Source organism: Mustela putorius, unplaced genomic scaffold (assembly GCF_011764305.1).
Source record: "Mustela putorius furo isolate JIRA1106 unplaced genomic scaffold, ASM1176430v1.1 tig00000743_pilon_pilon_pilon, whole genome shotgun sequence".
Taxonomy (NCBI): Eukaryota; Metazoa; Chordata; class Mammalia; order Carnivora; family Mustelidae; genus Mustela; species Mustela putorius.
This window is the reverse complement of record NW_025421464.1, coordinates 2,181,976-2,195,543: the sequence shown is the minus strand read 5'-3', so window position 1 is coordinate 2,195,543 and position 13,568 is coordinate 2,181,976.

The window sequence follows — 13,568 nt, the reverse complement described above, 5'->3', positions numbered from 1 at the left end:
AACATATCTATGCAAATTGTAAAGATGCTCAGGAATAAAGACTTCCTGACCTCCCTGTTGTCTTTGGACACAGAATTGGCCCCCATGATGGGGAGCCCTAACTCAGCTTACCTGCCATTCTCCATCATTTAAGTCCACTCCTTTTTTTCAATCTCCCATGAGACTAAAAAAGGTCTTTAAATTTCATTTAGCCCACCAAAATGTTAATAAGGATTACATCTGGGTTGTAAGACTGAGGTCAGTTTTTGTTTTTTCTTTTTTTCCTACAAAGTATTACATATTTTTTAATTGAAAAAATATTTTTTTTAAAAAAATATTTTTTATTTAACCACAAAACAGAGCATTTAGGTTATGGTGGCAGATGTAATGTTTTTCACTTCTTTATGCCTGTCTGTATTTTACAGATCTTCTAGAATGAGTATGTGCCACTCATATGAGTACGTTGAAAAATTAAAATTTTAATGCTCAACAGTGTGAGACCATCTTTAATAATAATTCTTCCTTTCATTTTACTTAAGAAGATTTGTGGGACCCCCTAAAAATGGCCTCAAAGGATGACCTGACCTAGTTTTTACCAAAACTGTGGAAAATATCATCCCCCTGCAGATGGAGATTTCAAGACCTCACTGAGGAGCCCATCCCCATTTTTAATCTCTCTTAATGCCAGAGAGATGTACTCCTTCCTACCATAAATCTTTCTGGTCTCAATTTAAGCCATTTCACCTTGCTCTGCAAAGAAGGAAAAGAAACCTTAAAGGGCATTTTAACATCAAAATTCTAAAAGTGGTAGTGCTAATGTGATGACTGATAGATTGATATTATTTCTTCCTTTTCAGTGTTTTATAATGAAAACAGCTTATACCCTGCCACCAATTGGCTTTTCTTTCTCCCCTTCTTTAAGGATCACCAGTGTCTGTGTGTGAAGTTAAAGGCTCAGATAAATGGCTTTCACAGACTTAGCTGTATCACAACTGCCATGTGAGGAAGAATAAGTAAAATGGCAGGGCCAGTAGAACAAAGGAGCTTTCCCAAGATCCCACAGTTAGTTGTGCGGCCGTCAAGACTTAGACTCAAATTCCTCATTCCAACCTCTTAAGGCACTGGTAGCCAGTCTCCAAAATGGCCCCTGGTGATTCCCAATCCTGATTATTCACATTCTTTTTAGTTCCCCTTGGAAGAGGGCTGAACTGTGGACCCAAAAATATTCCAAAAAGAATATTTTGGAAATAACTGTGGGGGGCTTCTGGTGCTAGGTCATGAAAGACATGACTTTGTTCTCTGGAGGAAGCCAGCCACCGTGTCATGAGGACACATAAGCGGTCCCAGACACAAGGCAGTAACCCCAGACAAGCTTTCAAATGACTTCAGCCCTAGCCAACATCCTTACAGCAACCTCATGAGAGATCCAGAGCCCAAATCACCCAAATACAGTACTTCTGGATTCCTGACCCACAGAAACTATATGAAGTAATAAATATTTACTATCTTAAGGCATGACATTTTGAGGTAATCTGTTACACAACAGTAGGTAACTACCACAGACATAGTACCTTCCTTCTGAGTGGCCCTTACATTTTGTGAAGTCTACTAAAAAGCAAAGGACCCCCTTTCCAGATAAATTTTACCCAGACCCAACAACACAGGGCCTGATACCGAGTAGGGGGCTCTTAGATTGCCAAATGGATGTAGTCAAGTGGGACTGGGTGCTAAGGCCGGTCCACAGTGGAAGAGGAGCAAGAGAGCTGTGCAGAGTCATCCTGGATGCCTCCCTGACTATTTCTTCAGCAAGGCTTTCCATGCTCCTTGAGTCTTTCATGGTCCCACAGTACCCAATGCTGCCTTCAAACTATCATGAGGGAAAATAGAATTTGCTCTTGACGTTGATGATGAAATCTTCAGTGTCTGCTTCTGAATTAGACTGCCAGCCAGACGAGGTCAGGTACCGTAGGCCTGTTTATTGCCCTGTGCTGTGCCCCAGAAGAGAGGCTCCTCTAACCCAGAAAACAGTAAATACGTTATGGAGCACCTTCTTTCATTGCCGCCATAAGCTTCTACAGGGATGCGAACTCTGTGCTGAGCCCTGGGGACTAACAGCTCAGTGGGGCACCGTTCTGCATTACATAGCTTGGATTACAAGCGATGGCAAAACAATGCGGTAGGAACCCAGGCGATAGGAGCCGGGGGTGGGGCAGAAGAGGGAGGCTTCTTGGAGCTGAAGGAAGAGGATGCCCCCAAAGCCGACACTGTGTAGGGGAGAAATTGTTTCCTAACTCAACATTTACAGTTACTTAGGGTGCAAAATAAACATTGAGAAATGAATAACCAAATACAGAGAACAATTGGTGGCTGCCAGAGGCGGGGGTTGAGAGGTAGGCATAATGGGTAAAGGTGACAAACTTCCAGTTACAGAGACATGGGGACGCAGTGTACAGCATGGTGACTACAGTTAACAATACTCTGCTGTATATTTGAAAGTTGCTAAGTTAAAAAGTTTAAAAATTCTCATCCTAAGAACAAAACAGATCTGTACCTGTGTGGTAATGGAGGCCGACTAGACTCATTGTCATTGTCTCTCAATGTGTACAAATACCAAGTCCTTGTGTTGCATTCCTGAAATGAATACAATGTTATGTGTCAGTTGTATCTCAATTTTGAAAAATGAATAACTTCCTTATGGACCAGCAATAATTCCATTTGAACAGAACGGTGGATAAAAGATCCCATTCACAAGAACAGTAACAATAACAAAAAAACTTCAACCATTTGGAAATAAAGTTAACAGAAATTGTGCACATCTCATATGGAGAAAGCTACAAACCTTACAAAGGCGCATGAAGTCTGAACTGGGAAAGATCACAGCTGGCCTTAGACTGGAAGACCCTGTAACATGTGGATATCAATTATCCCCAAATTAGCCTATCAAGTAAATGTCACCCCAGTCAAGATCCTAGTGGTCCTAAAATTCAATGGGAAAGACGGGTGCATTATTTTCATAACAAAAGGAACTAACATTTACTGACCATTTATCACGTCCCAGACCCTATCCCATGAACTTGCTATGCCTCATTTCAGCTCATCTTCACAAAAATACCATAAGGTAGGTACCATTACTATCAACATTATGCAGATGAGGAAGGAGAGGTTCAAAGGGAAGGAAATAACTTGCCCAAGATCACACAGCTAGTGAGCAGCTGACCTGGAATTAAAGCTCAGGGCTGGGGCGCCTGGGTGGCTCAGTGGGTTAAGCCGCTGCCTTCGGCTCAGGTCATGATCTCAGGGTCCTGGGATCGAGTCCCGCATCGGGCTCTCTGCTCAGCAGGGAGCCTGCTTCCCTCTCTCTCTCTGCCTGCCTCTCCATCTACTTGTGATTTCTCTCTGTCAAATAAATAAATAAAATCTTTAAAAAAAAAAAAAAAAAAAAGCTCAGGGCTGGCTGAATGAACCCAAGCTCCATGAATTGAACCACTCTGCCCTACTGACCCCCAAAAGTTTGAAGATTAGTGAGTTGGCACTTGTTCTACCAGATGTTAAAATGTGTTGGGTAGCTATGCCAACTGAACAGTGCAATTTTGACAAATGAAAAAAAGCAAACCAATTAAACGGAACAGGGTATGGAAATAGAACCAAGTGTATAAGGAACTGTAGCGTATGATAAAAGTAACATTTCAAATTGATGGAGAGAAGCTGGATGGCAATAAGCAGCATAGGACCACTGGGTAGCCATTTGGAGAAAAAAATCCACCTCCATCAAAGATTTATATGTCGTGAAAGAAACAAAGCATTGAAAGGGGAAAAAAAGTGAATATTTTTATAATCCTGGAACTGGAGGTATTTCTAAACATGCTATACAAATTAAAAGAAGATCCATCAAGTGAAATCGATAGATTTGACTACATACAATTAAAAGTGCATCTGTAACAAGGATAAAGGCAAACACACAAGGTTAAAGGTTAAAGGGAAACAAAGAAGTAGGAGAAATATTTTTCACATATACAGCAAAGAGTTAAGATCCCTAATAAGCAGAGTTCTTAAAAGTCAATAGAAGCACCTCAATAGGAAAATAGTCAAATAACAATGGCCTAAGTAGGCAATTAACAAAAGAAGAAAGACGAATGAAGTAAATACTTGAAAAGATTGTCAATCTCATTTGTAATCTTGGAACTACAGGACTCTGAAACCATTTTTTTTTTTAAAAGATATATTTATTTACCTTAGAGAAAGAAGGAGAGTAGGGGGAGGGGCAGAGGGCAAGGGAGAGAGAGAATCTCAAGCAGACACCCCGCTGAGCATGGATCCTGCCTTGGGGCTCAATCCCATGACCCCAAGGTCATGACTGGAGTGGAAACCAAGAGTCAGACGCTCAATGGACTGAGCCACCCAGGGGCCCCTGGATACCATTTTTCAATAGACCAGAATGACAAAGTTAAAAAGCCTGGCAGAATCTAGTGTTAGCAAGGAAGGGTATGGGAAAACAAAGAATGATTTCTGCACTGTTGGTGGGAGTGCAAATTCACACATTTTACAAGGCAGTTTAGCAGTGTGTGAACAGATGATAATGGGAAAAGCCTTTGATCTAGTAATCTCACTTATGGAGCTTTATCTCAGAGAGGAAATTCAACAGGTGAATCTATCCATAAGCACAATGATCTACGTACAAGTTTGCTTAATACAATATTGTATAAAATAGGAAAAATCTGGAAGTGCCTTCAGTGACTATCAATGATGTTAAGTAAATTCTGGTATTCCGCAAAATAGATTACCAGGCAGCCATTAAAAATGGAATGTCTATATTTATGAACTGGACATATGTCCAGAACATGTTACAGAGTAAAAACCAGACAGGTGTGAACTATGAACCCATGTATATTATGAAAATCAAACTAGAAGTTTGTATAAGGTGTTATCTAAAAGATTGGCCATCAGTTAGCTACAGTTAATGGAATTTCCAGTGATTTGTCATTACTCCTTTAAATGTTTCTGCATTATTTAAATTTGTTGTCATCAAAATATATGATTCTTGCAGTGCCTGGGTGGCTCAGTGGGTTAAGCCTCTGTCTTTGGCTCAGATCATGATCTCAGGGTCCTGGGATCGAGCCCTGCATCAGACTCTCTGCTCGGTAGGGAGCCTGCTTCCCCACTAGCCTACACTCCCCGCTTTGACTCTCTGCCTACTTGTGATCTCTACCTGTCAAATAAATAAATAAAATCTTAAAAAAAAAAAAAAAGAATATGTGATTCTTATCATCAGACTAGACTATTCAATAAAACTCACTGCATTTTGACTTAAAAATAGCACTTAAGTGAACAATGAGCATAGAGCCTAGAAACGTTTCATTGTCGCGTTCATTCCTTACCTCAACCCCACAAGGAAGGTATTCTTCAATAATTTTACAGGAAAGAAGAAAACTCAGGGCTCAGAAAGGTTAAGCAAACTGTGCCGGACATTATCAGGTTGTGAATTCAGTTCTGGTTGACAGACAGAGCTCTCTCAGGAATGCCTGCCTGGTTACTGACAACTAATATTGTTATTGAATAGTATGGGCCTCTTATTATATGCCTAGAGAGTGCCAGGCATTCGATGGCAATAGGACTGGTAGTAACCCTCTCACCAAGGCACAGTAGCTTGCCACGGGTAGTAAGCGCTAACCCAGGGTTATCCAGCTCCCAAACCTCCCTGCTCCGTTTTGCCACATTTCTCGCTGATGAAGTAGCATGTGGTTTTCACCTTGAGACATTATTTGCGCTGAGGTCTCTGCTCTTCCATATGTCTTTCCCTCTCCTCTTGTAGACCTTCGATTTGATTGTCCTTAAATACAGATTATTACTCCTTTGGCCATAATGCAAATGTTTACTTTTGTCACGTAGTATTTAAGCAAGAATGCTGTGACTTTTCCACTGGCAGAGTAAAACCAAAGCTGCCTCGCTCCTCCCCAGTCTGGCTCTCTTCTGCTTGACCTCTGGGCTCCCTCTATCTGCCCTCCTGACCACTCCCCGACTACCTGACCGCCCAAAGTGGCAGTCTCTAAATGCTGGCTGAAAAGAAGAAAGGAGAAAGCTCCATACTGTAAGAGACAAGGATTTCAAGCAGGCAGTTGGAGGGGGGCCTTGGGGGCTGAATGAAATGTGACTGAGCAGAGAGGGGGTAAAGCTTCAATGAAGGTAACGTGTTCACAGTCTGCCACCTGTACCTGTATCTCTGTGCTGCGCTGCCTGGCTTTACAAAGTGCTGTCACATCGTGACTGTCATTGCCACCATTTACGGAGTACTTGCTAGGGGCCGGGCACCAGGCGGTTTACGGAGACTCTAACTTTTCTGTGTAGATTTCATTTATTTTGTTGATTATTATCCTTATGATTATTCTTTGCCTTCGGTCTCTCTCCAACTAGTTCCATAAAGCTCTAGGAGGGCAAGGTTTTCTCTCTGTTGTGTTCACAGCAGTGCCTGGCATACTGGTGGCTCAGGAGGTCACGGAGTCCTCCCCAGAGCCCTGTGAAGTAGGGAGCCCAGGCAGCTCGGTCGGCTGGGGGGCCCAACTCTTGGTTTCTTGGTGTTCAGCTCAGGTCACAATCTCAGGGTCCTGGGATTGAGCCCATGTGCAGCAGGAAGTCTGCTTCTCCTTCTCCCTCGGCCCCTCTCCCTGCTTGTGCACATGTGTGCTCTCTCTCTCTTTCAAATAAATCTTTTTTAAAAAATGCCTTTTACCTTCACTTTTCAGATGAGCAACATGAAGCTTAGATACAAGTGACTTTTGCAAAGGTACAGATCCAACTACAGGGCTACACTAAAAATAGATTCACGGCCTCTCTCTCCATTTGGAAACTAGTTGCTATGACCCCTTTCTGACAGTGGAGGAATCTGAGGCCCTTAGGGAGGTTAAAAAAAAAATCGCCATAATCACAAAGCTAGTAAATGGTGAGTTCTGGATTCACAATTCAGCAGTGTGGGTCCAGTGCCTATGCTGTTCTCCACTGCCTGTGCTGCCTCCGTAAGGTGATGGACCAAGAGCCAGCAGCGGAGAGGGTCGGAATCCCCAAAGCACTCACCAAGGTCAAGGCTGGGCTGCTTGGCCCATCAGGCATGCCCTCGTGTATCTCTCTTCATCTTCTCTTTTAAACCTCGCCGTCGCCCTGTGAAACTGTAGATGAGCAAACCGGGGTTCTGAGACCCAACAAAAGCCAGACCTGGACAGAGAATCGATCAGTGGCAGCCTGACCCTCTGCAGTTGGGAGCGAAGGTGCCATGGCTGCATTTGGTGCACCAGGGGGACAGAGATGTTTTCAAAATTGATGGTGGTGATGGTTGTACAGCTCCCTGTGAATACACTCCAGACCTGTGACTGATATACTTTCAGTGGGTGAACGGTGTGGGAAGTGAGTTATATCTTAATCAAGCCTTTTATTTTGAAAGTGGGGAGGACACAGAGGAGGAAGTAGCAGTTGTGGAATTTCCACTGGCTTCAGATCAAACACCCGGGAACCACCGCAGCCTTTTCTATGTCTCTCGCTTCGTGCATCCACTTACCAGAAATCAATACACACCCGGAGGCGCCTACTTCTCCTCTCCTCTCCCAGCGCCTGGGGCAGGTCATGGCCCCGCACCCCAACTACTGCACCCCTTCAAGCACCCCTCATCTTGTCCCCTTGCTCGCTACCTCTCTTCTCCACAAAGCTGCCAGAGAGATCGGCTTAAAGCATTCCTGTCAGATTTCCCTCTTTTGCTTAAAAGCCTCCAATGGTCTAAAGATAAAATTGACTTACAATTCAGAGCTGGCCCCTGGCCACCTTTCCAAACTCACTGCCCACCAGCCACTCTCGCCTCCTTGCTTTCCCCAAACACACGCCCACCTCTGGACCTCTGCACCGTGGTCTTTTCCCTGGAATACTCCTCCTCTGGGTACCAGATCCCACATGCTTGCTCCCCAATTTCACTCAGGGCTCTGCTCAAATGTCGCATATCACTGTTGCAGAGAAGCCTTCCCTAACTTCCTGATCTAACCCAGCTCCCACCTCCCCCAGCTTGGCAGTCTCGTTAGACCTGCCTTGTTTTCCTTCAGAGCATTTCTGACCACACAACATAACACATACTTCTTTTTTGTTTGTTTGAAGTAAACTCTACCCCCCAATATGGGGCTCAAACTCACCACCCCGAGACGAAGACATCCTCTACTGACTAAGCCAGCCAGGTGCCCCAACACACACTTCGTTAACCATCTGTCCCCACCCCTAGAATGTGACATTCCTGGGCACAGGAGTTCATCCTGGAACCCTAGGACTAGAACAATGGGTAGAACATAGTAGATAATAAAAAAATGAATACATTAATCAAATTCCAAAGCTCAGGCTTCTCTTGCTGCCCCTCAGATAATCTAGCAAAGAGACTGATCGCTGCGTTTAACACGCTCCTTACACAAATCTGTGACCCCTTCTGCATCCCATCAGATGTACCACTGACAACCTGGACTTGGACTTATTTGTGAATGGCCAAGTCATTCCCTACCAGACTGGGAGCTCTGGAAGGGCAAGTTCCCAAGCTGTAGCCCATGACACCTAGTGCGGACTTGAACAGCATACTTAAATCCTCTGTTGGCTGGATAAAGAAGGGTAATTTCAAAACCAGCAGCAATTTAATTTTTCTCTTCCCAATGGCAGCAAAGGGACACCTTCCAGACCACTGCACTGAAAAATGCCTCAGCCCCATTCTCAGGAAACTAAGACCTTGAAGTCAAGTTCAAGTGCTTCTTGGAATTCCTTGGGTAGCGAGCTGTGCCGGGGAAAGCTCCCTGCAGAATGGAATTTGCCAGCCGAGCCCAGAAAAACCTGCATGAAACAGCAGGCAAACTTAAAGCAGCACTTAGTGAAATTGCTTTCTGTTATCTCAGAGGAAATAATAGCATATGAGGCTGGCTTAAGGAGAAAATGCTCATGTTTCACACACACACACACACACACACACACACACACACACACACACGCCTTCAGGCTGTGCCACAAAGTCAAGACCCTTCCCAAGCCCAGCCTTTCTCACTCCCATCAGTCTCCAGGTCCCCAACCACCAGAACTCCCCAGGAGCTCCTTCATGTTGCCTTTTGTCCCGCATGCTCCTCCCTGCTTCCCAGATGGGTAAAACCCTACCCATTTTCACGGAGCACAGCTCAAATGCAGTCTCCTTGGCAAAACCTTGTTTCACCTCTCCTTCCTGGAGTGGCACATCTCTCCTTCCTCTGCTAGAAAACACTGTTCTCAGCTGTAGGTGACTGCACGCCTCCAACTCATGTAAGTGTCAAACTTGGAGAAAACTATAGGACATGCCCTCAGGGAATTTACTGTCTGGTAGGGGAGAGGAAAGCAAAAAACTAACAAAAAACAAACAAAACCAAAAAACATAACCCATCCTTGTAAGTTGGGAAAGGGGCTAAGAGGGAAACAAGATGAGAGATACCATACAGTCAGATGGAGATGGGGAGAAACCAGGATGGATGCTTGGGGAAGGTTTCTTTGAAGAGGTGACATTAAACTGGTACCTGATGGATGAGTAGGAGGTAGCCCACCAAAGAGTGCCGAGAAGTTTCCAGAAAGAGGACACAGGACATGTGAAGGTGCCAAGGCATGAAAGCAGTTGGCACAACCAAGGAACCAAAAGGAGAGCTGTGTGGCTCCAGCCTCAAACGTTTGGGAGAGCATATGAGGGGAGGAGGCAGGCATTCTCACAGGTCCTAAGCGCTCTGGACTGTGTCTTCGAAGTGCCTGAGAACATTCTACTCCTCCCCATTTCCACTGCAGAGCAAGAGACCTGGTGCAAAATAGGATTCAACAAGTTCCTGAGGGCTATACTGCCCTCAGAGATGCCTCTCTCTTTGCCCATTCCCCCACTCCAAAAAAGCAAGTCCCCAGTTGGCTCACCCAACTGAAACCCCCAGCGATGGTTAACCACAATTCTGGTGATGGAAATAGAGGTCAAAACAGGAGCAGCTGCAAGAGCTACAGTTACGTCCTTGACGAATGCTGATGATGACCCAGGTGACAGATGTAACTACCACATGATCCTTGGAGACTAGATTCTCAGGGTAAACTTCAATCAGATGGCAAGTCTAGTGCAATAGGGCTTGCCAAAATCACATGCCCCAAGACTTAAGCCATTAGCATGAAGTTCAAAATACGGTTTCCAAGGTCAACTGTTGTTATTCACAACACCCTGACAACCAAATATTTTTTTTTCCTTCCATGCAACAACCAAATCTTTGATTCTCCAGACACCAAGAATTCTGAACCTACCTGGAGTCAGCACAGATTCCACAAGTTAAGGGCTCCGCCCCACAAGATTTCCCCACTTCCAATGCCAGCTCAAAGTTCAAGGCTGACACTTGTTTTTCCAGCCAACTATAAACTAGCTGTACCTCAGGGGTTCTTATGACCCATGCCCCAAGTTTTGATCATTGCTAGAACAGCTCACAGAACTCAGGAGAGTGTTAGTTACTATTATGAATTTATTATACAGGATGCAACTCAGGAACAGTCAAATGGAAGAGATGCGCAGTGCAAGGATGGGGGGAGGGGTGTGGAGCTCCATGCTGCCTTCCGATGTGACACCCCCCCAGCATCTCGCTGTGTTCACCAACCTGGAAGCTCTTGGAACCCCGTCATTTAGGGGCTTTTATGGAGGCTTTGCTACCCAGGCACAATGGATTAAATTATTGCCTATTGGTGATTAGCCCAATCCAGCTTCTCCCCGCTCCTAGGGCGTCAGCAGGTGGGGATGAAAGTTCCAACCCTCTAGTCACAAGACTGGTTCCTCCCGCAACCAGCTCCTATTCGGAAGCTATCTAGGGACCCACCTCGAGTCACTTTATTATTAGATTCAGGCAAGGTTGAAAGGGGTTTGTTAGGAATACCAAAAAATCCTCCTATCTCCTCTGTCACTCAAGAAATTCCAAGGGATGTAGAAGCTCTTCAGGGACAAAGACCAAATATATATTTCTTACTGAATCACACAAGGCTTGTATCGTTTTTAAATTTTTATTTATTTATTTTTAGAAGAACAATCCAGCAGATGAGAAGACAACTTGGTGAGTCACAGGAATTTCCAAGTTGCCCAGCTGCTCTGTCCTATACCTCCCTTATGAATTAGCCCCTGTCCCATCCAGAATTCTGTCACTTTCAAGAACACACTCATAATTCTTCAAATCACATTTTGAACTCTTGCTTTCTGGCTAATAGATTTTGAATTATCCTAAATTAATAATTACTTGGGCTAAGCCAAGCTATGCTTCTTAACTCTATTTTTTTGGAAGGAAAGGGCATCCTACGAAGAAACACAATTAAAACTCCTTTGCCTGGGGCGCCTGGGTGGCTCAGTGGATTAAGCCGCTGCCTTCGGCTCAGGTCATGATCTCAGTGTCCTGGGATCGAGCCCCGCATCGGGCTCTTTGCTCAGCGGGAGCCTGCTTCTCTCTCTCTCTCTGCCTGACTCTCCGCCTACTTGTGATTTCTCTCTCTGTCAAATAAATAATAAATAAAATCTTTAAAAATAAATAAATAAATAAAACTCCTTTGCCTAAGTCACATAGGATGCTATCCTTTCTATGCTCTTTAAATTTGTTGTTCTGGTTTGGTTTAAGTCCTATGCTGTAATTTTTCCCCTAATATTTCACCATGCCTCCCTGTAGTGAGGGTAAAAAGGACTGGAGATGCCTTCCTATGAAATTCTGCTTCAAGACCTTCATAGATTCCCTCCCCTTCTCTACCCAGCTAACCTCTCATACTTGTTTATTTATTTATTTTTTAAAGATTTTACTTATTTATTTGAGAGAGGGCCCAAGCACAAGAGCAGGGGGAGGGGCAGGGGGAGATGCAGACTCCCCACTGAGCAGGGAGCCCAACAGGGGCTCAATGGGGGGACAGGATCTCCCTGTCTCTTTGTGTCAAACAAACAAACAAACAAATAAAATCTTTTTTTTTAAAGATTTTATTTATTTGACAGACAGAGATCACAAGTAGGCAGAGAGGCAGGCAGAGAAAGAGGGGAAAGGAGGCTCCCTGCTGAGCAGAGAGCCCAATGTGGGGCTCAATCCCAGGATCCTGAGATCGTGACTCGAGCCAAAGGCAGAGGCTCAAACCACTGAGCCACCCAGGCGCCCCAATAAATAAATAAAATCTTTAAAAAATGTATTTTATTTGCAAGAGAGAGAGAGAGTCTGAGCAAGGAGAGGGGCAGAGGGAGCAGCAGACCGCCACTGAGCAGGGAGCCATCTCAGGACTCCAGGATCACAATCTGAGCCAAAGGCAACCGCTTAATCAACCAAACCACCCAGATGCTTCCCCTTTTTCTTGCTTTTTGTCTTTTTATTTTTATTTATTTATTTATTTAAAGATTTTGTTTATTTATTTGACAGACAGAGATTACATGTAGGCAGAGAGGCAGGCAGAGAGAGAGGAGGAAGCAGGCTCCCTACTGAGCAGAGACCCCGATGTGGGGCTCAATCCCAGGACCCTGAGATCATGACCCGAGCCGAAGGCAGAGGCTTAACCCACTGAGCCACCCAGGCGCCCCTGCTTTTTGTCTTTTTTAAAGTGTGCTCTACATCCAGAATGCTGCTTGAACTCACAACCCTGAGATCAAGAGTCGCATGCTCTACCGACTGAGACAGCCAGTGCCCCCAAATCTCTCATTCTTTAGGTCTCACTGTAAATGCCATTTCTTCAGAAAGCCCTTCCTTTACTTACCCACCCAATCCCGATTAGGACCCCTTAGTCTCCTGTAATATGCTGTAATAACTTTCTATGGGATCTGTCGTAATTTGTAATGGTACACTGGTGTGCACTCTGTTAACATTTATCCTGCCTCCCTCCTCATTTAAGGACAAGCTGTGTGGGCAGAGACCAAGACAGAGTGGCTCACATCTGTATACCCTGTACCCGGAACAATGTGGCACATAATAGGTACTTCACATACACTTGTTAAGCAGTTAGCAGCTTTTCTGGAAAGGCCTAGAATTTTCTAAACATGGTGCGACCAGTCATAGCTTCTAGTTTCTTGGGATACAAACTATTCCTAGTGTCTTCTGAACACAGAGCCAGGTCATAGCAATAACCACATTTTTAAATGGCTGCTATGGTCCACACACTTGTGTGCTATTGTTTTAACTACATTATTAATCTTTACAATGGCCCTGTGAGGTGGGGATTACTGTCCCATTTTATAGACAAGGACACCAAGGTTCCGAGAGGTAAACTGAATTCCTCACAGTCACATAATAGAAAGCAAACAGAATCAGAACTCAAACCCAGCTCAGAGTCCAGGGTCTGTGCCCATTCTTCTCAAGCCCCCAGGGGGACAGACCAAAAGCCCTGGGCGTATGGGAAACCACGAGAGCAGCATGTTGCCTATTTCCGGTTATTTCCTTTTTTACCTGATGGTGAGTAACATCATATATTTTTGTGTTAAAAAAGGGCCACATTTTAAAGTATAATATGAAATGAACTTAAAAGAAATTTTGAACCCAAAACAACAGAAGTTCAAAGAAATGCCCCACCTGATACCCAGGTCTACCTGTGGAAAACCTCTGTGGAAA